General features: G+C 47.3%; 4 long non-coding RNA genes across 7 annotated transcripts in view; 1 reads left to right on the top strand and 3 right to left on the bottom strand.

The window, feature by feature from the left end:
• The window catches only part of LOC141730183 (uncharacterized), a 45950-nt gene that overhangs the window by 15174 nt on the left and 5390 nt on the right, over positions 1-25386 (bottom strand). The gene's annotated exons all lie outside the window — the stretch shown is intronic.
• On the bottom strand, positions 2420-14010 carry LOC141730184 (uncharacterized). Its single transcript, XR_012581715.1, has 4 exons — positions 13888-14010; positions 12891-12991; positions 3060-3705; positions 2420-2911 (listed from the first exon to the last, which is right to left on the bottom strand). It is a non-coding gene; the product is annotated as an uncharacterized LOC141730184 (long non-coding RNA).
• On the top strand, positions 14599-22057 carry LOC141730185 (uncharacterized). Its single transcript, XR_012581716.1, has 3 exons — positions 14599-14735; positions 19786-20029; positions 21604-22057. It is a non-coding gene; the product is annotated as an uncharacterized LOC141730185 (long non-coding RNA).
• LOC141730182 (uncharacterized) lies at positions 20158-25370 on the bottom strand. Of its 4 annotated transcripts, XR_012581713.1 has the most exons (7): positions 24738-25363; positions 23685-24372; positions 23092-23156; positions 22410-22473; positions 21642-21709; positions 21249-21524; positions 20158-20867 (listed from the first exon to the last, which is right to left on the bottom strand). It is a non-coding gene; the product is annotated as an uncharacterized LOC141730182 (long non-coding RNA). The 4 variants fall into 4 exon arrangements; XR_012581710.1 differs by having other exon boundaries at positions 20158-21524; positions 24738-25370; XR_012581712.1 differs by lacking the exon at positions 23685-24372 and having other exon boundaries at positions 20158-21524; positions 24738-25356.

Raw genomic sequence — 25386 nt, 5'->3', positions numbered from 1 at the left:
GAAATCTCCAGCCTATACCCCAATAAAAGCCAAACAATCCCCAATTTATTTAAACTGTATTTAAACATCAATCCTGTCACGGCTGCATTGCACAGCAGTGCCCCGAGCTAATCTGACACTTGTTCATCTCCTGTACCTGAGACTGAACCCGCTCACCTTGATCGCACCTGGCAAAACCATTTTCGTACCTTTTCCTGGCATTGCTTGGGTTTTTTCTTGCATTTTTGTGGCCTTTACTGCCTCTCTTTCTTGCCTTCTTTCTTGGGGCTTTTCCTCCCTTTTTCCTTGACTTTTTCTGGCATTTCTTGGGTTCTTTTCTTCGTTTCTTCTTGCCCACCTTGGGGTTTTTTTCTGGGTTTTTTCTTGCGCATCTCGAAGTCTTTATCCTTTTTTTTTTTCTTTTTTTCGTCTTTTTTTTTCTTTTTTTCGTCTTTTTTTTTTTTTTTTTCCCTGTCTTTCTCCTTGCCCTCCTTCGTTTTTTTCCTTTGGCCTGCCTGCCTTCCTTCCTTCCTGCCTTCCTATCCTTCTTTCTTTCTTTCTTCCTTTCAGTTCCATTCCTTATTTTCTTGTTTTCCTTTTCTTTCTTTCTTTCCCTGTATGTCTAATCTTGGTTTTCCTTTCTAGCTTTAGAATAAAAAAGCAGCAGTAGAAACTTTCAGGTTACCTGGCAGTAAAACAAACCTGCAAACCGAAAATGATGTAAAGAAAACTATTTACTCCCTGGGAGCCTGAAATTTTCTACTGCTGCACATGACATAGAGCTTTTATTCCTTCTTATAGATAGGTGATATTTTATACTTACTTTATACAGCGCCCCCTGCCGTGTGCCCCGGAGACCTGCAGGGAGAGCGCTGCGGCGTCGTTCGGTTCTGTTTAATGAAACTCGGCTCAATTCGGCTTGGTTCGGCTCTTCGGCCGAACTCGGCACGCTTGGGCTAAAGTCGGTCACATTCGGCGCATTGTCTAAATGCGGCCAGTGTCGGCTACCCCGGGCTATCGATTCAAGTCGGCTATCATCGGCTCTTGGTGTAAACTCGGCTGTTTTCGGCTACACACGGCTCTTCGGGTACACTCGGCTGTTTTCGGCTACACTCGTCTCTTCGGGTACACTCGGCTGTTTTCGGCTTCACTCGGCTCTTCGGCTCAAGTCGGCTGTTTTCGGCCACACTCGGCTCTTCGGGTACACTCGGCTGTTTTCGGCCACACTCGGCTCTTCGTCTCAAGTCGGCTCTTTTCGGAACAATTCGGCCCGGCTCGGCTTGCTGAGGGCGGGAGAGCGGGCATGAGAGGACCCCGGCGCAGACAGGCCAGGCTTACCCAGATGCCTTCCGCCAACCCGCAGAAATACGCCCGCCCGCGGCGCCGCTGAACCCACAGCATGTATCGGATACGCTTCAAACGCCACAGAAAAATCCGTCGGGGCCGCCATGACGTCGGTGTTCCATGCAGGCAGTTCACTTACACCCACCGGGGTCTTCCACTTCCCCGCCATCTCGAGAAGGTCAACGAAAAGTCCGGGACACCCGCGACACGCCACTCCCAGCATGGCGGCCTCTCGCCTGCCTGCCGGCGCACGGCTGCAGTACCGCGCTCTGCCCACAAGGCGGCAGCACTGCCGCCCGCCCCAGACGGGGGCGCAGCGCGCCTCGGGGCTGCGGGCAGCGACGGCGGCAAAAAAGAACAGGGGCGACCCCAGACAAAAACTGCTCTGACATAAATGCCAAAAACCTGCCTCTTATCCGACCAGAACCAAACAAACCGCCTTGGTTTAAAATCCTATTAAAATCAATTTGATAGTCCTATTTTTCGTATTTATATTCACATGCATATTTATAGTGGACATTGATGTAGCATGTAATTTATAAAATATATTCTGTGTATTCCTACTGTTTCTATTTATCTATATTTTGTGGTTTAAAAAATATCTTTCTATATTTATTGTATATTTCTATGTTAAAAGCATGATAGAAATGTAATTTTAATTATTTAAAATAAAAATCCCATACTAACTAAACAGATACAAAAAAACTCTATTCTTTTAAACTATATTGAAATATTTTTATATTTATAGCTTGCATGACTATATTCACATTTATATTTATAGTTTATATTTAAGCATTATATTAATCATGATATATAATATGTGTCCTATTCAAATAATAGAAATAAATTATTTTTTAAATTATGTACCATATCTACTGCTACAACTTATTTTATCTTAAATTTTTAATTTTATATTAGCCTTTAGCTATTTATGATCTGTTTCTATACTTAGATTTCTACCTTTATATTATTTGTATTTATCATTTTTGTACTAAAACCCCTGCTTTTGCCAAATAAAAAACAAAACCCCCCTTTATGTTAAACTGCTTTAAAAAACTTATATCAATATGGTGTAATATATAACAAATGACAGATATGATAAACATAAAATTGATATAAATTTATTTATATCTATTTCCTATAATACACTATAATCAGATATATACAGTATTACTGGTATTATGGATCTTATATGCAGATATTGATTTATGTTATTTTGCATTTTAAATAATTTAAAAATTCTCTCTATATTTGAAAGACATTTATATATTTATACTTTGGTTGCGATTTTTTCCGGGTGTTTTCCGGGTCTTTTCTTGCCCTCCTTGGAATTGTTTTTCTGGGTTTTCTCTGGGGTTTTTCTTGCCCATCTTGGGGGTTTTTTCTGGGTTTCTTCATGCCCATCTTCGGGGTTTTTTTCTGGGTTTTTTCTTGCCCATCTTGTTGGGGTTTTTTTCTGGGTTTTTTCTTGCCCATCATCGTCTGTTTTACTGGGTTTTAAGCCAACATGGGTACATTCCATGTCAGTACATACAATATAACCCGGCTGAGGATTTTTTATTCTGACTTTAAAAATGAGTTGCAAAACCTGAAAAGCAAAAGTCACATACACAAGGTTAAATCCAGTCAGCATGTGCCCACACATGCAGAGACGAGCAGACACAGACAGACACAGCCACGTGCTCTCACACACACTGACACACTCTTGCCACTTACACGCTCACTGCGGCCCTTACCTGAGACGCTGAAGAACGTGCTGTGACACATCTTCTGGCTGCTGCTCCTTGAAGTAAATGGCAGATCCTGGGGAAATCAGCAGCCTCGGGGACCTGTGAGACAACAGGAAGGGTCAACGAGTGGCTATCTGACAGCTAGGACTTGTCCCCACTCTGGACCCATAAACTTTCTACCCAAAATCCCACAAAAGACAGATGAAGAGTAAAATTTCTATAACTGTTCTACCTAACTGTGACTGTGTGCCAGGGCAGGGCAGCTCTGATCGTAAGTGGTACAATGTAAGTACACACAATATAGGCTGAGGTAAACAGTGCAAGTGTAAACAGAGCGTAAGTACACACAATATAAGGTGACGCACTTACATACAGTATAAACCAACACAGGTACACACAATATAAACCAATATAGGTACATCCAATGTAAGTACATATAGTATAAACCAACATAAGTACATACAGTATAAGTACATACAGTATAAGCCAGCATAGGTACACACAATAGAGGTACATACAACATTAGCCAACATAGGCAGATACAATACCAGCCAGCACTTGAGATAACTCTCTGGAAGACGAATTCTTGAGCCCTGTACCCTTTGAGAAGATGGAACCTAAGGAACTGCTGCAGTCACCTGAGGAGGTGCATCTGAAAAAAAGTCAGGACAAAAGTCAAAGGGCTGCAGAATAACTTAAGTGCTCGGCTAAATTGGGCTGTAATCGGCTAAACTCGGCTATTGTCGGCTGCATTCGGCTGGAAGCGCCTCTTCGGCGCGGCTCGGCTTCATTCGGCCGAACTCGGAGCCGCTCTGTGCGCCGGGCGCGGCTCGGCTTCATTCGGCTGAACTCGGAGCCGCTCTGTGCGCTCGGCGCGGCTCGGCTCGGCTCGCTTCGGCCGAACTCGGAGCCGCTCTGTGCGCTCGGCAAGGCTCGGCTTCATTCAGCCGAACTCGGAGCCGCTCTGTGCGCTCGGCGCGGCTCGGCTTCATTCGGCTGAACTCGGAGCCGCTCTGTGCGCTCGGCGCGGCTCGGCTCGGCTCGCTTCGGCCGAACTCGGAGCCGCTCTGTGCGCTCGGCAAGGCTCGGCTTCATTCAGCCGAACTCGGAGCCGCTCTGTGCGCTCGGCAAGGCTCGGCTCGCTTCGGCCGAACTCGGAGCCGCTCTGTGCGCTCGGCAAGGCTCGGCTCGCTTCGGCCGAACTCGGAGCCGCTCTGTGCGCTCAGCGCGGCCCGCTTCGGCCGAACTCGGAGCCGCTCTGTACATTCAGCGCGGCTCGGCTTCATTCAGCCGAACTCGGAGCCGCTCTGTGCGCTCGGCGCGCCTCGGCTCGCTTCGGCCGAACTCGGAGTCGCTCTGTGTGCTCGGCTCGCTTCGGCCGAACTCGGAGCCGCTCTCCATGCGTTCGGCGCGCCTCAGCTCGGCTCGGCTCCCTCAGGGCGGGCAAGCGGCGCCGCCTCACGTTAAACGCGCCCGGCTCGGGGCTCTCCTGCTGCCGCGGCCCGCGGGCGGCCCGCCCATCGCACGGACACGACCGGGAGCGCGGGGCGGCACAGGGGCTCATTAGGCGGTGACCGCACTCGCGCTAATTAGCGCGCACGAGAGCAGCGGGCTCGGTTCGCCTGAGCTCGGCTCCGTTCAGGCAGCCTCGCAAGCCTGGCCTCGGTTCGCTCGAGGCCGTCAGGTTCGGCCGGTCTCGCCTTGCTTCGGCTGAGCTCGTTCCATTCGGCCGAAGGAGGCGTCGTTCGCTCGTGTTTTTACAAATATCTTTCTCTATAGATTGTATATTGCTATATTTAGATTTATACTTCTATAATACTTCTATTATTCCAAATAAAAACCCCGTCTCTAACCAAATAAATACAAAAAACAACCTTCTTTTAAACGAGATTGCAATATTTTTATACTTAGTATAATTATATTCCCATTTATATTTATAGTTTCTTTTGATGCAGTGTATTAATAATTATATATTTGTAAAATTCTAGAAATGTTTTTAAATTTTTATTTATATTATGTGTCATATCTACTGCTACAACTAATTTTTTCTTGTTTTTAAACTTTATATCTGTGTTTATTTATGATATATTCCTATACTTAGATTTCTACATTTATATTGTTTGTATTTATAATTTTTATAATCAAAACCCTGCCTACTGACAAATAAAAAAACCCCGCTTTATTTAGCTATTTAAAAAAATATTTTCATGATTACAATTTTCATGTTTATATTTGTAATTTATTCTAGATTACATGAGAACACACCTGCTCCTGCACCCCAGTGGGGCTTCCTCTCCTGGGGACCTTGGGGTGCCCCAACGGCATCAGAGCCCTGAGTCTTCACCCCCCTCTCCTCTATTTAGAAACTACACAGGAACTTTTTTTCTGGAAACAAAGACATTACCTAAATCCTCTCCCCGTGTCCCAGACAGATAGATATTCAGTTATTAGTTGGCTGGGCAGCAGTTTCTTAAATAGAATGATAAACAAGATGTGAACATTTTAGCTACAAGCAAATAGGCAAATCTGAACAAGGTACCGATGGCCAGCCACTCAAGTAATTTTGAAGCAATTTTTTAAACAATAAAATACTGCTACCACAAAAATAAAGCAAAAAGCTAACTACTAGCTAAGAAAAAATTAACTTTTGACAACAACAACATTCCAACCACACAGGCTTTTTTCCCGATGTCATACCTTATAACTACCTCTCTTGGGAATTCTCATCATGTATCCCAAAAGGAATAAATACCTTAGAGCGTCCTAAAGCAAAAAGTAGCACACATGAGCTCCTCACACTCCCGGCAGTGCACTGAGCTCCTCACACTCCAGCGCAGCGTGCACTGAGTCTGCAACAAATTCTGCTCAGTGAGGGTCTGCAAACAAAGGTTCAACTGATGAACTGAACTGATTTTGTAGGGATGTTTTCTAAGCACAGAAGCACAAAAAAGAACGAGCAGAAACAATTCTTAAATAAATCTGCAAGTTTTATTTAGCATATATGCGAGTGATTTCCACCCTGTGGCTTCTCACTTTGATTTGTCCGTAGGTTCAGGAAGATGACAATGCACACTCTGCCTTCCCTGAGCCCCCACGTCAGCTGAGCGCTGCTCCGTGTGCTCAGATCGTCAGGAGCTGGATTACACGTACCCGGACGGACTGGAACTGCTCTGCTGCAGATTCAGGAGACGACGGCAGAGAGGGGCTGGCCGAGGCGTCGTCCGAATTCCATTTCTGTGTGACGAGAAGCGGTTTGTTCCCAACAGCTGCAACATCCCCGGCTCGCTTCCGTGGTGAGTACCGATGGCACACAAATGGCAGCCCGAGGAAATCGTGTTCTGGGCTCTAAGTGGCTGGGACAGGGTCTGATGTTTTGTTTTGTATCTGTATGACGATTAGTACGACAGGGCTCTGAGGGATGACATGGCAACACAGAATTAAAAACTCCTCGATAGGATTACATCGACGTCTAGGAAAAGACAAAAGCCTATCACCCTTCTGCAATCTGCTTTTAATCCAAAGCACGGGGATTGTCACTATACTGCACCTTCCAGCGTTTCAAAGCAGCTTACTTCTGAAGACCAGGAAACATTGATTTCTACAGAAACAATGGGCAACCCCCAGGCTAATTTAAGCACTACCCTTTAATAGGGGATCTGCCAGCGTGCCAGTCCAGCTTCAAGTGCGCTTTATTTCAGTCTCACATCCCCACAAAATTCTTCTCACATCTTCCAACCCTGAAATCGTATTTTTCCCTAAGGCTTCTCATCGTTAGCAATTTCCAAGTAACATGGTATTTTTACACCATTCCAAAATGTCATGCTGGACTGTACTAGAGAGTAATCTGCAAATATAAGCTTAGCAAAGTTTGAATTGACTTGTCCAGAGAAAAAACCTACAAGTGAACACCCACACCTGCCTACAAAGAGCTAACAAGCCCCTGGCAGCTACCACATCAAAGCACAGTGGATGTTTCTAACAGAGGGTAAGGATAACAATACCATCTTTTGTTCTCTCCAGCTTGTTTTCCCTGCAGTCATATTTGCTTCTTATGATTTTTTAGGGATATCAGGTATCGGTTGTGCAGGGTTACGCACTGCGGAGGGATCTCTCGGTGATGCAGCTGTGCCCAGCTCCTCAAGTTCCGGCAGAGGGAGAGACGCGGAAGGATGCATGCAAGGTGCTGCAGTTTTTGCCCGCTGTGGTGCTGTGTATAGAGCCGGTGGTGGAGGAAGCGGCATGACCCTGACCCTAACCCTAACCCTGACCCTAACCCTAGCCCTTACCCCGCCCCCAACCGCACCCGAGGGCTCAACCCCACCCTGGGCCCTACCCCGAGGGCTCAACCCCACCCCGGGCCCCACCCCGAGGCCTGAACCCCACCCCGAGCCCCACCCTGAGGCCTCAACCCCAGCCCGAACCCCAATTAATCTTAAAATGAACCGTAACCCTTATAATTACCCCTTAAAATTAACCCTAATTTTTAAAATTACCGATTAAAACAAAGCCTTATCCAAGATGGCGGCTCTCTTCTTCCAGCTCCAGCTCTGTGTTGCTCCAGCTTCAGATGGCAGCATCTTGCTCTTGGCCCCAGCTCGGCAACAATTCAGCTCCCGCACGAGCCTCTGGAAGCCCACCCCACCGTCCATATCCTAGCCCTGCAGTGATTTTAGCTCCCACCGAGCAGTCCCCAGTCACTTTGCCCACCCCTGCATTAGTTCTCCTGGATGCCCAGAGCCCCGTTCACAGGTCTAGTGCCTTTGCCATTTTCAAAGTGCCAGCCCAGCAGTCCATTTCCAAGACCCACAGAGATTTCAGCTGCACCCCAAGAGGTGCCATCACCGGCGCAGGCAATATTCTAGCATCGACGGGGTTTTCAGGCGCAAGCTTGCAGCCCCCTTTTCCCACTCCATACCTGCTGTTCTACTATCGGTCACAATACCCAGCCCCTGCATCCGAGTAACAGGACTACAGTGATCTCGGCGCAAGAACAATAGAGTGTCAGAACGGCCTTATATTGCTATGATGTGTTAAGCTGCAATTCCAGTCCCACAATGATGACAAGTGCAGGCCCAGTGATTTCAGCTCTTTCACCTCTTCGCCCACAAGCTTTATTTTACGGTCTCTGTGCCAGCCCTACAGTTCCTATGTTGTGTGCAGCCCCGATCCCAGACCCACAATGATGACGAGACCAGGCCCAGTGATTTCAGCTCTTTCACCTCTTCGCCCACAAGCTTTATTTTACGGTCTCTGTGCCAGCCCTACAGTTCCTATGTTGTGTGCAGCCCCGATCCCAGACCCACAATGATGACAAGACCAGGCCCAGTGATTTCAGCTCTTTCACCTCTTCACCCACAAGCTTTATTTTACTGCCAGCTCTCTTCTTCCAGCTCCAGCTCTGTGCTGCTCCAGCTTCACATGGCAGCATCTTGCTCTCGGCCCCAGCTCGGCAACAATTCAGCTCCCGCACGAGCCTCTGGAAGCCCACCCCACCGTCCATATCCTAGCCCTGCAGTGATTTTAGCTCCCACCGAGCAGTCCCCAGTCACTTTGCCCACCCCTGCATTAGTTCTCCTGGATGCCCAGAGCCCCGTTCACAGATCTAGTGCCTTTGCCATTTTCATTCAAAGTGCCAGCCCTGCAGTCCATTTCCAAGACCCACAGAGATTTCAGCTGCGCCCCAAGAGGTGCCATCACCAGCGCAGGCAATATCCTAGGATCGACGGGGTTTTCAGGCGCAAGCTTGCAGCCCCCTTCTCCCACTCCACACCTGCTGTTCTACTATCGGTCACAATACCCAGCCCCTGCATCCATGTCACAGGCCTACAGTGATCTCGGTGCAAGAACAATAGAGTGTCAGTACAGGCGTTATATTGCTATGATGTGTTAAGCTGCAATTCCAGTCCCACAATGATGACAAGTGCAGGCCCAGTGATTTCAGCTCTTTCACCTCTTCACCCACAAGCTTTATTTTACTGCCAGCTCTCTTCTTCCAGCTCCAGCTCTGTGTTGCTCCAGCTTCAAATGGCAGCATCTTGCTCTTGGCCCCAGCTCGGCAACAATTCAGCTCCCGCACGAGCCTCTGGAAGCCCACCCCACCGTCCATATCCTAGCCCTGCAGTGATTTTAGCTCCCACCGAGCAGTCCCCAGTCACTTTGCCCACCCCTGCATTAGTTCTCCTGGATGCCCAGAGCCACGTTCACAGGTCTAGTGCCTTTGCCATTTTCAAAGTGCCAGCCCAGCAGTCCATTTCCAAGACCCACAGAGATTTCATCTGCGCCCCAAGAGGTGCCATCACCGGCGCAGGCAATATCCTAGGATCGACGGGGTTTTCAGGCGCAAGCTTGCAGCCCCCTTTTCCCACTCCATACCTGCTGTTCTACTATCGGTCACAATACCCAGCCCCTGCATCCGAGTAACAGGACTACAGTGATCTCGGCGCAAGAACAATAGAGTGTCAGAACGGCCTTATATTGCTATGATGTGTTAAGCTGCAATTCCAGTCCCACAATGATGACAAGTGCAGGCCCAGTGATTTCAGCTCTTTCACCTCTTCGCCCACAAGCTTTATTTTACGGTCTCTGTGCCAGCCCTACAGTTCCTATGTTGTGTGCAGCCCCGATCCCAGACCCACAATGATGACAAGACCAGGCCCAGTGATTTCAGCTCTTTCACCTCTTCGCCCACAAGCTTTATTTTACGGTCTCTGTGCCAGCCCTACAGTTCCTATGTTGTGTGCAGCCCCTATCCAAGACCCACAATGATGACAAGACCAGGCCCAGTGATTTCAGCTCTTTCACCTCTTCACCCACAAGCTTTATTTTACTGCCAGCTCTCTTCTTCCAGCTCCAGCTCTGTGTTGCTCCAGCTTCAGATGGCAGCATCTTGCTCTTGGCCCCAGCTCGGCAACAATTCAGCTCCCGCACGAGCCTCTGGAAGCCCACCCCACTATCCATATCCTAGCCCTGCAGTGATTTTAGCTCCCACCGAGCAGTCCCCAGTCACTTTGCCCACCCCTGCATTAGTTCTCCTGGATGCCCAGAGCCGCGTTCACAGATCTAGTGCCTTTGCCATTTTCATTAAAAGTGCCAGCCCAGCAGTCCACTTCTCAGCCCCACAGAGATTTCAGCTGCGCCCCAAGAGGTGCCATCACCGGCGCAGGCAATATCCTAGGATCGACGGGGTTTTCAGGCGCAAGCTTGCAGCCCCCTTCTCCCACTCCACACCTGCTGTTCTACTATCGGTCGCAATACCCAGCCCCTGCATCCGAGTAACAGGACTACAGTGATCTCGGCGCAAGAACAATAGAGTGTCAGAACGGCCTTATATTGCTATGATGTGTTAAGCTGCAATTCCAGTCCCACAATGATGACAAGTGCAGGCCCAGTGATTTCAGCTCTTTCACCTCTTCGCCCACAAGCTTTATTTTACAGTCTCTGTGCCAGCCCTACAGTTCCTATGTTGTGTGCAGCCCCGATCCCAGACCCACAATGATGACAAGTGCAGGCCCAGTGATTTCAGCTCTTTCACCTCTTCGCCCACAAGCTTTATTTTACGGTCTCTGTGCCAGCCCTACAGTTCCTATGTTGTGTGCAGCCCCGATCCCAGACCCACAATGATGACGAGACCAGGCCCAGTGATTTCAGCTCTTTCACCTCTTCACCCACAAGCTTTATTTTACTGCCAGCTCTCTTCTTCCAGCTCCAGCTCTGTGCTGCTCCAGCTTCACATGGCAGCAACTTGCTCTTGGTCCCAGCTCGGCAACAATTCAGCACCCACACGAGCCTCTGTAAGCTCACCCCACCATCCATATCCTAGCCCTGCAGTGATTTTAGCTCCCATCGAGCAGTCCCCAGTCACTTTGCCCACCCCTGCATTAGTTCTCCTGGATGCCCAGAGCCGCGTTCACAGATCTAGTGCCTTTGCCATTTTCATTCAAAGTGCCAGCCCAGCAGTCCATTTCCAAGACCCACAGAGATTTCAGCTGCGCCCCAAGAGGTGCCATCACCGGCGCAGGCAATATCCTAGGATCGACGGGGTTTTCAGGTGCAAGCTTGCAGCCCCCTTCTCCCACTCCACACCTGCTGTTCTACTATCGGTCACAATACCCAGCCCCTGCATCCATGTCACAGGCCTACAGTGATCTCGGCGCAAGAACAATACAGTCTCAGTACAGGCATTAGATTGCTATGATGTGTTAAGCTGCAATTCCAGTCCCACAATGATGACAAGTGCAGGCCCAGTGATTTCAGCTCTTTCACCTCTTCACCCACAAGCTTTATTTTACTGCCAGCTCTCTTCTTCCAGCTCCAGCTCTGTGTTGCTCCAGCTTCAAATGGCAGCATCTTGCTCTTGGCCCCAGCTCGGCAACAATTCAGCTCCCGCACGAGCCTCTGGAAGCCCACCCCACCGTCCATATCCTAGCCCTGCAGTGATTTTAGCTCCCACCGAGCAGTCCCCAGTCACTTTGCCCACCCCTGCATTAGTTCTCCTGGATGCCCAGAGCCGCGTTCACAGATCTAGTGCCTTTGCCATTTTCATTAAAAGTGCCAGCCCAGCAGTCCACTTCTCAGCCCCACAGAGATTTCATCTGCGCCCCAAGAGGTGCCATCACCGGCGCAGGCAATATCCTAGCATCGACGGGGTTTTCAGGCGCAAGCTTGCAGCCCCCTTTTCCCACTCCATACCTGCTGTTCTACTATCGGTCGCAATACCCAGCCCCTGCATCCAAGTAACAGGACTACAGTGATCTCGGCGCAAGAACAATAGAGTGTCAGTACAGGCGTTATATTGCTATGATGTGTTAAGCTGCAATTCCAGTCCCACAATGATGACAAGTGCAGGCCCAGTGATTTCAGCTCTTTCACCTCTTCGCCCACAAGCTTTATTTTACAGTCTCTGTGCCAGCCCTACAGTTCCTATGTTGTGTGCAGCCCCGATCCCAGACCCACAATGATGACAAGACCAGGCCCAGTGATTTCAGCTCTTTCACCTCTTCACCCACAAGCTTTATTTTACTGCCAGCTCTCTTCTTCCAGCTCCAGCTCTGTGTTGCCCCAGCTTCACATGGTAGCATCTTGCTCTTGGCCCCAGCTCGGCAACAATTCAGCTCCCGCACGAGCCTCTGGAAGCCCACCCCACTATCCATATCCTAGCCCTGCAGTGATTTTAGCTCCCACCGAGCAGTCCCCAGTCACTTTGCCCACCCCCGCATTAGTTCTCCTGGATGCCCAGAGCCCCGTTCACAGATCTAGTGCCTTTGCCATTTTCATTCAAAGTGCCAGCCCTGCAGTCCATTTCCAAGACCCACAGAGATTTCAGCTGCGCCCCAAGAGGTGCCATCACCGGCGCAGGCAATATCCTAGCATCGACGGGGTTTTCAGGCGCAAGCTTGCAGCCCCCCTCTCCCACTCCACACCTGCTGTTCTACTATCGGTCACAATACCCAGCCCCTGCATCCATGTCACAGGCCTACAGTGATCTCGGCGCAAGAACAATAGAGTGTCAGTACAGGCGTTATATTGCTATGATGTGTTAAGCTGCAATTCCAGTCCCACAATGATGACAAGTGCAGGCCCCGTGATTTCAGCTCCTTCAGCTCTCCACCCACAAGCTTTATTTTACTGCCAGCTCTTCTCTTGCACTTCCTGCTCAACATCTTCACGGTAGTGCCTCACAATACTACTTCTGCTTCTCAGGACGGGATCTTTGTTTTAGCTCTAGTTCTTGAGCTCAGATCACAGTCCTTAGAGCAATTTCAATTCCAACCATGCAGGTCACCTCCCCGCTCCACAATCCCTATCCCCGCCCCACAGGGGTTTTACCCCAAACCGTACCATATTTCTGTCTCCTCCAGCTCTGCTGCCTCAGCTCCAGTTCCTCAGCTTCCTACTGGCTGCAGCTAAAAGCCGCTCATGCTTCTCACTGCACCTTGGGGCTGTTGATAAGGCCACAAATCAGTTACTGCCATCGTTTCAATATTTCTAGAAGCTGTCGCATCCACCCACCCACCTCAGTGGCATCCCAACTCTGGGGACACTGGAGGCCTGAAGCTCAACATCCACCTTCCCCCTCACCGTGGCTCTCAGGCCAGCACCTGCACAAAGGCCCCCTCACCTCCCCTCAGGCAGCTCCAGGGGCTGGGAATAGCCACTGAACTCCTGCTCCCCCATCCCAAAGTGCACCCTTGGGCTGGTTCTTGGGCCCTAGAACCCTCTGAGCCCCCACACACTCAGCCCCTCGATGGCACCACAGGGCAGGGGCTGGGAACCCCCAGGCATAACCTGCAGGCCCTGTACTGCAGCTCCATGCCTTCCTCCCAAGGCATTTATCTAGCCCCAGCACTTCCACTACTCCACATTGTTTTGGGCCTGACTCATGCCAAAGTCATTATTCCACACCCTGGGGTTTTATGTGCCCACTGCTCTCACAACTGGTGGTCCAGCTCCAGTCCCACAACCCTTACCAAATTAACATGAGATATCTAGTAAAGAAAACAAATCAAACCAAAAAGATGTAATAAAACGAGCAATAATAAAACAACACAATAAAGAAAACAAAATTACAAGTAAAACCAAACTAAAGTAATAAAAATGCAAAAAGCAAGCTTTATTCCTCGTATTCTGAACATTTCTTTAAATCCAGAAACCGCGAAACGGCTACTTCCCAGCCCCCAGTGACAGCAGGCGGGCCTGCCGCCCCCCCCCCCCCCCCCTCCGCGCCACTCCAGGCCCCACACCAGCCGCCGGCTACCCGAGCCACGCAGGGCGCGGCAGAAAGAACTGGACACGGCCGGCCCCCAGATACTACCGCAGGCGTCGCGTCCGTGCTCACCGGCGCTCCCCGGATCAGCTGCCGCGGGGGTCCCGTCCTGGCGCAGCGCCGCTCCTCAGATCGCGCATCCGCAGCTCCCGTCGCTCCCAGCTTCACCGCCGAACTGACGCCATTGCCGCCCCAACGCACGCTATTTATGCCCCAGGGCCGGAGTAGCCAGCCAATCACAACCCGAGGCAGCGCCTGCCGGCTCCACCAATCCTAGCCCGCCCATTCCCGCCGCGCTCGGCTCCGTGACTCCCCGCGGTCCCCTCAAGTGCTGCGCCCGCCGCCGCCATTGCAGTGGCCGCGTCAGCCTGCTCCCCGCCGCCTGCCCGTTTCCCTGGACCAGAACCTGATCCCGACCAGGACCTGAACTGGAAGCTCCCGGCCGCCCTTCCCGTCCGCAACAGCGCCTGCCGAGGCAGCGAGGACACTGCTCCGCCGGCTCCCAAAGCGGCGGTGGCGGGAGCGGGGCCAGTCTGAGGGGTCGAGCCGCCACTGAGCGGGCTGAGATCGGCGGGACCGCTTCCGGATTGACAGGGCGGCTGTGATTGGACAGGGCGGGCTGAGAAAGGCGAGCCGTGATTGGCAGGTTTGGGAGCCGTCAGGCTGAGGCCCCTGGGAGCGTGGGGCGGAGCTCGGGGTGCTCGAAGGGCTCGCAGGCGCCGGGGGTCCCGCTCGCGAAACCCCCGTCCCCTTCTCCGGCCCTCTCTCGTGCCCAGGTCCCGGCGAAAAGACCCCCGCAGAGCCCCTACCGGAGCGCTCCCTTGGGCACTCGGGGCAGGGGGCGGAGAGGAGTGTAGCCCGGGAGGGATTCCGGGTCGTCTTTGCGACAGCAGGGCGGACCAGGGACCGGCGGCGATTTGGTGAGGAGAGGGCTCGGGAGCGGGGAGGGCGTGCAGCGCCCGCTGCGGGCTCTGGGTGCCTCTTGTACCGCAGTGCTTCCACTTCTGCGGGCACTTGGCCTGCCCCGACTGGCTGAGATCAGCACCCTGGCCAAAGTTAAGTGCCCGCGTCCCCCTGCCCGCCCTCTGCCTGCTGCGGGCCCGCTGCTCACCCTCGTCGTCGGATGTTATAGATGATAAAACAATATTGACTTTCACATTCATAGAATAGCTTTTTGCATTACAAGTATTTTGATATGGTAAAACTTATACTTACTTTTAACTGCTTTGTATAGTGTAATATGTCAGTTTATGTATACACTGTATATTTCATATGAATAGTAGCGTGATAAATTTATCGTAGGCTTTAGCAAAATGTTAAAATAAAAACTAAAATACTTCTATGTAACTAACTCAGAAAACGGTGTAAAGCAATTATTCTGTTTCTTATAACTGCAGACTGCCCCTACCAAGTGATAAGATAATAGTGACAAAAAGAGCTTAAGCATCCAGGAAGGATTTATCGACTCTTATCGGGCGTTATCAGGGAGTGTGAAGCAACAGGATAAAACTACAGGAAGAAATAAAATATGTAGACCTAATTTACAGAATATTCTGCAGACAAGTCAGAGGTTAAAACTAAACAAGAGAGTTCCTGGAACATCAAAAAGTCAAAGGAATGTTTGAATAATGTGTAAGTTAATGAATATGCATGTGACCTCAGCAATGTAACAGTATATAGTGAACGTGATTTTAAGCTACCTCTGTGCTCTTTGGCTGTGTGCTAAAAGCATCCCAGTGCTGGATTATTTTGTCCTTTTATCCTTTATTAAACTTGTAAAAGTTTTAAAGAGTGAACTCTGTTTATCACATCAGTGAAGCTTAAGCTGATCTGCATCCAGGTGTTTTGGGACATGCTGGGGGAGGCCATCGAGTTAAGTGTGGGGCTACTGCAGTGGAGGCCAAGTATTTCAACACAATAGCATAATCAGCAGATTATGCTGATTATAGATATAAAATTTCTCTATTATATATTTCTTTTACTTATATTTATTTCAATTAAATATTTATAGATATTTGTATTTCCACATATATTTGCATCTGATTTTTTATTTTATTTCTATTTATATTATTTATTTTAAAAACACTAGCCTATAACCTAATAAAACCCCCAATTTATTTTAACTGTATTTAAATATTTTTATATTTACAATCTATATTTATATATCTTTGTATATATATAATAGACTATCATTTATCTATATGACAATATGTTACAATTCCATACGATGAATTATAGTTTTATATATGCATCTGTTATCTATATTTATGTTTACCACTCTAATGTTATATTTCTTTTTAAATTTATATTTATTTCTATTTTCATCTCTATATTAAACCATATAAGTTCATTAACCCGACACACCAGAACCACAACAATACCGTACCCTTTGTCAGCACCGGCACGCAGCACACGCTCATCCCATCGCAGCACATCAAAACAAAACCTATTTTTATTACTAACGGAAGAAACATCCCACAACATTGAACCCTAATAAAAACTCAAATAAACCTAACCCAAAATAAATTTTAAATCCCACTATAACTAGCCCAAAAGCTCCGCACATGCTCATCATCAACTTCCTCCTAAACCAATATCTCAAAAACCCCAAAAAACTCAAATACACCTTGAAAATGACACAACTGCTAAGAAAAACAAACACCCAGTAAAAATTAAATCAAACCAACTCACTAGACTCAAAACTGTACAACTGACTCAAAAAGCCCCCAAAGCTCTACCTTTATGCTAATGCACAAATAAAAACCAATAATCTATAAAAGTTATTTTGCAATTCAAAAAAACCTCATACAAAGCATGAAAATAAAAAATCTAAACTGTTAAAATACTAAAAAATATCACTACCCACATTAAAAAACATATTGCCTATAAAAACCCACCACATAAATGCCCCTGTCACCAACAATAAAACTAAAAAAACCTATCGAACGAGAAAGAAAACGGAACTTAGGAACACCAAAACCATAACGTTCAAGAACTCACACCACATCCCTTACTGTACACCAACTACAAACAACATGAAACAATACAATCAGTTCTTAAAAACCACCTTAAAACCACTACATTGAAAAACCTTTCAAAAATAAAAAACTGCATTTAACAAAAGCTATCGAATAAATTCACACCCACAAACTCCGGCAGCCCACCTGGCCCAACCAAAGCTGTATGTTTATGCATACAGTAAACAAAACCAAAACCCCAGTAATACCTATCAGAAGTCTATGAAAGAAACCTATTGAAATCAATCCTGCCTCAAATACAAACCAACCCATCCAGAAAGTTAGTTCACTCAAAAAACAACTTACACTGAGCTAATAATACCAAGAAATAAAACAACACACCATATACCACCAATGAATATAATAGTCAAGTAAAGAAAAACTACATTTTTTTTTTCTTTTTGTTTTCTAAACTAACTTCTTTTATTAGCTAGAACAAAAGATTTTGCCAGGACTGTAACAACAACTTCTTCTCCTCCTTCTCCTTCTGAAATGTCCCTTTCCCAAATTCCTTACAACTTCTGAGTTTAACTCCAAGCAAAAAGCGAAATTCGTGCACTTGTGCGTTCGATGCTCCTGTCAGATTCTCTGTTTCCCTCCACATCTTCTTACACTTTCAGTCTTCACCCTGTCCTGCCGTGATGAGTTTGACGGAAGAATTGGTAAACGTTAAGAGAGGCTTTCCCGGCCTCCCTCCCCAGCGCTGGTTTCCTTAGTGCATTTCATTCAATCCCAAGCCGGTAATGATACACGCTCACCTCAAGGCTCACAGCTGCTCGGCTAAATTCAGCTGTAATCGGCTAAACTCGGCTATTGTAGGCTGCATTCGGCTGGACTCGCCTTTCGTCGCGGCTCGGCTCGCTTCGGCGGAACTCGCAGCCGCTCTAGGCGCTCGGCGCGGCTTGTCTCGCTTCGGCCGAACTCGGTGCCACTCCGTGCGCTCGGCTCGCTTCGGCCGAACTCGGAACCACTCTGTGCGCTCGGCTCGGCTCGCTTCGGCCGAACTCGGAGCCTTTCCGTGCGCTCGTCTTCATTCGGCCGAACTCGGAGCCGCTCCGTGCGCTCGGCGCGCCTCGGTTTCATTCGGCCGAACTCGGAGCCTCTCCGTGCGTTCGGCTCGCTTCGGCCGAACTCGGAGCCGCTCTCCATGCGTTCGGCGCGCCTCAGCTCGGCTCGGCTCCCTCAGGGCGGGCAAGCGGCGCCGCCTCACGTTAAACGCGCCCGGCTCGGGGCTCTCCTGCTGCCGCGGCCCGCGGGCGGCCCGCCCATCGCACGGACACGACCGGGAGCGCGGGGCGGCACAGGGGCTCATTAGGCGGTGACCGCACTCGCGCTAATTAGCGCGTACGAGAGCAGCGGGCTCGGTTCGCCTGAGCTCGGCTCCGTTCAGGCAGCCTCGCAAGCCTGGCCTCGGTTCGCTCGAGGCCGTCAGGTTCGGCCGGTCTCGCCTTGGTGCCGCTGAGCTCGTTCCATTCGGCCGAAGGCGGCGTCGTTCGCTCGTGTTTTTACAAATATCTTTCTCTATAGATTGTATATTTCTATATTTAGATTTCTATTTCTATAATACTTTTATTCAAAATAAAGCTCCCATCTCTAACCAAATAAATATAAAAAAAACCTTCTTTCAAACGATATTGAAATATTTTTATACTTAGTATAATTATACTCCCATTTATATTTATAGTTTCTTTTGATGCAGTGTATTAAAAACTATATATAATATATATTTCATATAATATTATACATTATAATATTATAATATTATATATTATATATAATAATTCAAGTGTGCTTTATTTCAGTCTAACATCCCCACAAAATTCTTCTCACATCTCCCAACCCTGAAATCTTAATTTTCCCTAAAGCTTCTCATCATTAGCAATTTCCAAGTAACATGGTATTTTTAGAACATTGAAAAAATTTCTATAAATGTATTTATTTATATTATGTATCATATCTACTGCTACAACTAATTTTTTCTTATGTTTTTAAACTTTATATATATATATATATATTTATTTATTATATATTCCTATACTTAGATTTCTACCTTTATATTATTTGCATTTATAATTTTTATAATCAAAACACTGCCTATTGACAAATAAAAAAACCTGATTTATTTAGCTATTTAAAAATATTTTCATGTTTATAATTTTCATATTTATATTTATAATTTATTCTATATTACATGAGAACACACCTGCTTCTGCACCCCAGTGGGGCTTCCTCTCCTGGAGACCTTGGAGTGCCCCAATGGCATCAGAGCCCCGAGTCTTCACCCTCTTCTTCTCTATTTAGAAACTACACAGGAACTTTTTTCTGGAACCAAAGACATTACCTAAATCCTGTCCCCGTGTCCCAGACAGATAGATATTCAGTTATTAGTTGGCTGGGCAGCAGTTTCTTAAACAGAATGATAAGATGCGAACATTTTAGCTACAAGCAAATAGGCAAATCTGAACAAGGTACCGATGGCCAGCCACTCAAGTTATTTTGAAGCAATTTTTTAAACAATAAAATACTGCTACCACAAAAATAAAGCAAAAAGCTAACTACTGGCTAAGAAAAAATTAACTTTTGACAGCAACAACATTCCAACCACACAGGCTTTTTCCCAATATCATACCTTATAACTACCTCTCTTGGGAATTCTCATCATGTATCCCAAAAGGAATAAATACCTTAGAGCGTCCTAAAGCAAAAAGTAGCACACATGAGCTCCTCACACTCCAGCGCAGCGTGCACTGAGTCTGCAACAAATTCTGCTCAGTGAGGGTCTGCAAACAAAGGTTCAACTGATGAACTGAACTGATTTTGTAGGGATGTTTTCTAAGCACAGAAGCACAAAAAAGAACGAGCAGAAACAATTCTTAAATAAATCTGCAAGTTTTATTTAGCATATATGCGACTGATTTCCACCCTGTGGCTTCTCACTTTGATTTGTCCGTAGGTTCAGGAAGATGACAATGCACACTCTGCCTTCCCTGAGCCCCCACGGCAGCTGAGCGCTGCTCCGTGTGCTCAGATCGTCAGGAGCTGGATTACACGTACCCGGACGGACTGGAACTGCTCTGCTGCAGATTCAGGAGACGACGGCAGAGAGGGGCTGGCCGAGGCGTCGTCCGAATTCCATTTCTGTGTGACGAGAAGCGGTTTGTTCCCAACAGCTGCAACATCCCCGGCTCGCTTCCGTGGTGAGTACCGATGGCGCACAAATGGCAGCCCGAGGAAATCGTGTTCTGGGCTCTAAGTGGCTGGGACAGGGTCTGATGTTTTGTTTTGTATCTGTATGACGATTAGTACGACAGGGCTCTGAGGGATGACATGGCAACACAGAATTAAAAACTCCTCGATAGGATTACATTGACTTCTAGGAAAAGACAAAAGCCTATCACCCTTCTGAAATCTACTTTTAATCCAAAGCACGGGGATTGTCAGTATACTGCACCTTCCAGCTTTTCAAAGCAGCTTACTTCTGAAGACCAGGAAACATTGATTTCTACAGAAACAATGGGCAACCCCCAGGCTAATCTAAGAGCTACTGTTTAATAGGGGATCTGCCAGCATGCCAGTCCAGCTTCAAGTGCACTTTATTTCAGTCTAACATCCCCAGAAAATTCTTCTCACATCTCCCAACCCTGAAATCTTATTTTTCCCTAAGGCTTCTCATCATTAGCAATTTCCAAGTAACATGGTAGTTTTAGAACATTCAAAAATGTCATTCTGGACTGTGCTAGAGAGTAATCCACAAATACACAAATATAAGCTTAGCAAAGTTTGAATTGACTTGTCCAGAGAAAAAACCTACAAGTGAACACCCACACCTGCCTACAAAGAGCTAACAAGCCCCTGGCAGCTACCAGCATCAAAGCACAGTGGATGTTTCTAATACAGGGTAAGGATAACAATATCATCTTTTGTTCTCTCCAGCTTGTTTTCCCTGTAGTCATATTTTGCTTCTTATGATTGTTTTAGTCTCTGTATCTTCTTGGACAGCACCGAGCCTGACGACAAGGATACGAGAGTCTTTCCCTGCCATACAGAGAGAACCAGGAAAACAGTTAAAAAAAGAACAGGGTAGTTTGAAATTCATACTTCCAGTGAGAAGCAGCGCCTAACAAACAGAACAAAAGCAAACAAAGCACGATAGCTCCCTGGGGACAGAAGACTTATAAACCCTCCAGGATTTACGACCAACCCCTTCAGGACAGCAGCCAAGTGTCCCATGAGGTGGTGCTGCACCAAAGAACGATCTGACAGGTTCCAAAGAGTCAAATGCACAATATTTTGCAAAGCCGTGAAATCTTGCAAAATAACAAAAATACAATAGATATAAACTACAGGGCAAGAGTACAAGTGTTCGCTTTAAGAGCTGGAACCATGCAGGTGAGCACCTGATAACTGGATCCTCACCAGAGTTTGAACCCTTTGGTACACAGAAGGGTTTTCCCCAGAAATTTCACAGACTGAGTTTTGATAGAAGTACACTTGCCAGATCCTCAGAAGCATCACCCATTCTCCAGGTGTCTGGAGAGAACTGCAAATGGCTCTCACGTAGTTTGAGCTGGTTCTCCAAGGTCTCAGGGTGAATTTCACCAGATGCAACCAAATCGGGCAACTCCCAGTGGGACAGAAGGAACCCAAAGCTTGTTTTACCGAAAGCTTCGGTAAGCAGAGCTCCAGCAAATACTGAGGAAACAGACATAACAGGGTAAAAAATAATAAACATGTGCTTTTTTTTTTTTACTCTTGTTTTTTTTTAATGCAGATGAACAAAACAATTAAGGAGAATGTGAAAAAACTCACCATTACTGAACATCTGTAAGTTGACCATCCTTAGCATAGAGGACTCCAAAGTTAAAATTCACCGATCCCTGGGAAATAAAACCAAATATTGTATGATAAACAGTCAAACAGCAGATGTAAAAATTTGTTTCCTCTAAGGACTTTCAGGTATGTATGTATCTTTGCATACATCCTACACGTTAGAACATACACTTTATACCATCTCCTAATACGTAAAAATTTACCTTTAAACTTTGATAGTATAGCATAAAATTATGAACTTCAATTGCCGATCTGTTATTATTAAGTTGGTGCTTAAAGTTATTTCTGCTGTTACGTTCAAAAAAACATTAATTTTTTTTACTGTAATGAGCAATTGATTTCAAAGTCATCACAAGCCCATCAAAATACAAAGCTGTATTCACTGGACGGGTCTGTGAGCTAGAAGTAGTTAGGCTTGTACTTCCCTCTTGTTCTTCCAGAACCGATAAATCCTGTCAACAAAACCAGGATCTTTAGCCCACTGCTGTGAAAGATTCTACAAGGATGATGGTTTGATTTGTGTTTACAAGTTTTGATTTGAAATGGCCAGTTCAATGGATAAAGACAGTTTCAGTAGTATTACGTTACTATTATTATTATTATTTCTATTATTATTTTTACTATTACTACTACTATTATTATCACCTGCTACTGGAAGAAACAAACCAGTCGTACCTATACTTAATTACTTTTATTTCCAGAAAATAATAACGAAAGAGAACCAAACCAAAAAAAGTCACTTCCTACCTTTTATATCAAGGGATGAAAAACTTCTCTTGGGCTCTTCTCCAATTTATCAAGACTCATAGCACTGAAAGGCAAACAAAACAGTGCTTTATAGAAGGGCAAGTGCACATTTCAAGGCTGAACCACCAACCGATTGCAGTGACAGCAGTTACAACATGAATCGTTCCGAGAGCCTCTGTTAAATGCAATGTTCTGTGGAACTGCCATTTCTTTCCCAAAATACTAACTTCCAACACTTCCTAAACGTATTTTGTATTTTAAAACAACAGAAGTTAGTGAGACACTGTGTGGAGGTCAGGTTTAAATTTATTTCCTTCTAAAGCATAGAGCTCTGTTCCATCACCCTTCACTTCGGCTCTGCACTGAATCACGGTGAGCATTTGAGGAGTGCTCAATAACCAATTCTATTTCTCTCTTTTTCTAGTTCTCTCTATTCCTAAATAACTAAAGACAAGTCCAATGAAAAATGACAAGTTCAGCATCAAAGTCACACTTTTTCCCTTTGTCTGGTCAAGAACAGGCTCTAAATCCACTTAGTGCTGCCTGCAACGATTAAGATGTGCAAAACCATTTTTACATGTTTTATAGGTTTATCATAAAAGCCACGGAACGCAAGCTCTGAATTACAGGAAAAGGTACACAGTCAAATATCTAAAGGGATCACTTATTTGTAAATGCATACCTTGACAGAGATCGCACTGAGAACGTTTCTGTGGGACTCTAAGGGAGACATATTTTCTGAGTACCCTGTAAACAAGAAAAGCTAGGATATATTACAGGACATACCCACTTTTTCTACATATTCAAATAGGATTTTTAATAAAAACAACTCAGTTGAAAAAGAAAGAAGAAAACCAAGGTCATTTTACTCAGCTATATTTACTCCCGATTTAGAGAAAAAAAAAAAAGTCACGGGTGCTGCAAAGAAAAAAAAAGTGAACCATAAACGCCTACAGTACAATTTTAAAACAAGTGCTTGGATAAAAGAATCTCATGGAACGTGAAGTAGAAAAAAAGTGAAACCACTATCAGACCTGCCTATTTTCTCACCTTGGTACAAGAAAATCCTAAAAGCAGTATAAAGTCACTGCCTAAAACCGGTCATGGGATGTAACCAAGAACAATTTAGGCATTTGCTAATCTAGACAGAAAGCTTTTCTGGATGCTAGTGTCAAATCACAAGTTTTGTCTTTCAGAAGCCCGACAATGCTGGAAAGCACTTTCCCTGGGGCTGGGGAGGGCAGGGGCAGAAGGGGATGAGTTTGCAGATCGCACCTGTGCCATCGGAAGGATACAGCCCGCCTGCTCCCTGCGCTGGGCATTCTCCCGGCCATCTCTGGCTTTACCGCTCAGCGCCGCTCCATCCGTTTGCATGGCAGAATGAGCCTCGAGCACTAGCGCAGGCATCAGCCCAGTCATTCCGGCGATATCGCAGCGCTCTCTGCTCGCAACGCCCAACACGCGGCGGAGCCGCCTCCGCCCGCAGCACCGGCAGCAGCCCGCGGGAGACGGCTGCGGCTCGGGGGCTGCTGCGCCTCCGCCAGCCTGAGGGCAGCCGCCCCACCGGGACCGCGGGAGCGCCCGGCGCCGCTCGCCCGGGGCGGCTCCTGCAGCTCCCGGCCCGCGGCAGCAAAGCACCGCCTCGCCCTCCGCCATCGCTACCGCTCAGTAAGGCCGAAGAACCGGGCCGACGCCCCTTCCGCGCTGCTCAGCTCCGTGCGGGCGGCCAGACGGAGGTTTCGCCCCTCCGGCGTCGCCGCCGCGGCGCCGGGAGCTGCCCGCGCACAGCCCCGCGCGGCCGCCTGGCACGCCAGCCACTCCGGTGCCGCGCCAGCCGTTGCGTCACACGCCTCGCCGGCAGCAGGGCCTGCCGGGAGTTGTAGTCTCGGGCTGACAGCCACTGCTCCGTCCTCCGCCACCGGGAGCTGCAGTCCCTCCCGGGCATCAAACGGGTCCTTCGCCCCTGGGCGGGGAAGGACCTGAGGCAGCAACGCTCCTCCCGAATGCCCTCTCTTTTTCGCTCCAACTCTTTTTTCCTTTTTCACTCTGCTTTTCACCCCTTCCCTTCCCTCTGGTGCTCCTGATTCCTTTCCTTTCCTTCCCTTTTCCTTTCCTTTTCTTCTGTTTCTGATCTTGGTTTTCCTTTCTAGCTTAAGAATAAAAAAGCAGCAGTAGAAACTTTCAGGCTACCTGGGAGTAAAAAAAACCTGCAAAACGAAAATGATGTAAAGAAAACTATTTATTCCCTGGGAGCCTGAAATTTTCTACTGCTGCACATGACATAGAGCTTTTATTCCTTCTTATAGATAGTTGATATTTTATACTTACTTTATACAGCGCCCCCTGCCGTGTGCCCCGGAGACCTGCAGGGAGAGCGCTGCGGCGTCCTTCGGTTCTGTTTCAAGAAACTCGGCTCAATTCGGCTTGGTTCGGCTCTTGGTCTAAACTCGTTTCAGTTCGGCTCTACGGCCGAACTCGGCACGCTTGGGCGAAACTCGGTCACATTCGGCGCATTGTCTAAATGCGGCCAGTGTCGGCTACCCTCGGCTATCGATTCCAGTCGGCTATCCTCGGCTCTTGGTGTAAACTCGGCTGTTTTCGGCCACACTCGGCTCTTCGGCTCAAGTCGGCTCTGTTCGGCCACACTCGGCTCTTCGGCTCAAGTCGCCTCTTTTCGGCAACACTCGGCTCTTCGCCTCTTCCGAACAATTCGGCCCCGCTCGAAATATACCTATTTTTACATTGGAAGTATACATTTCTCTTAGGATTTTTACTTCTCTAACACTTGCAGGATTCAAAATAAAACCCCCGCGTCCACCCATACATGCCAAATACAAACCCCTTTCATTTCAACTGTATTTCATTTTTTTGTTTTTAATAATATTTTTCAAATTTAGATCCACATTTATATTTAAATTCTATACTGATGTGTGTTCGATTTTGCATTTCTATTTTCCCATTTATTTATAAATTTATA

Source organism: Zonotrichia albicollis, chromosome 9 (assembly GCF_047830755.1).
Source record: "Zonotrichia albicollis isolate bZonAlb1 chromosome 9, bZonAlb1.hap1, whole genome shotgun sequence".
NCBI classification, from domain to species: domain Eukaryota; kingdom Metazoa; phylum Chordata; class Aves; order Passeriformes; family Passerellidae; genus Zonotrichia; species Zonotrichia albicollis.
The sequence above is the reverse complement of the archived record's forward strand: the minus strand, read 5'-3'. Positions and strand labels throughout refer to the sequence as shown.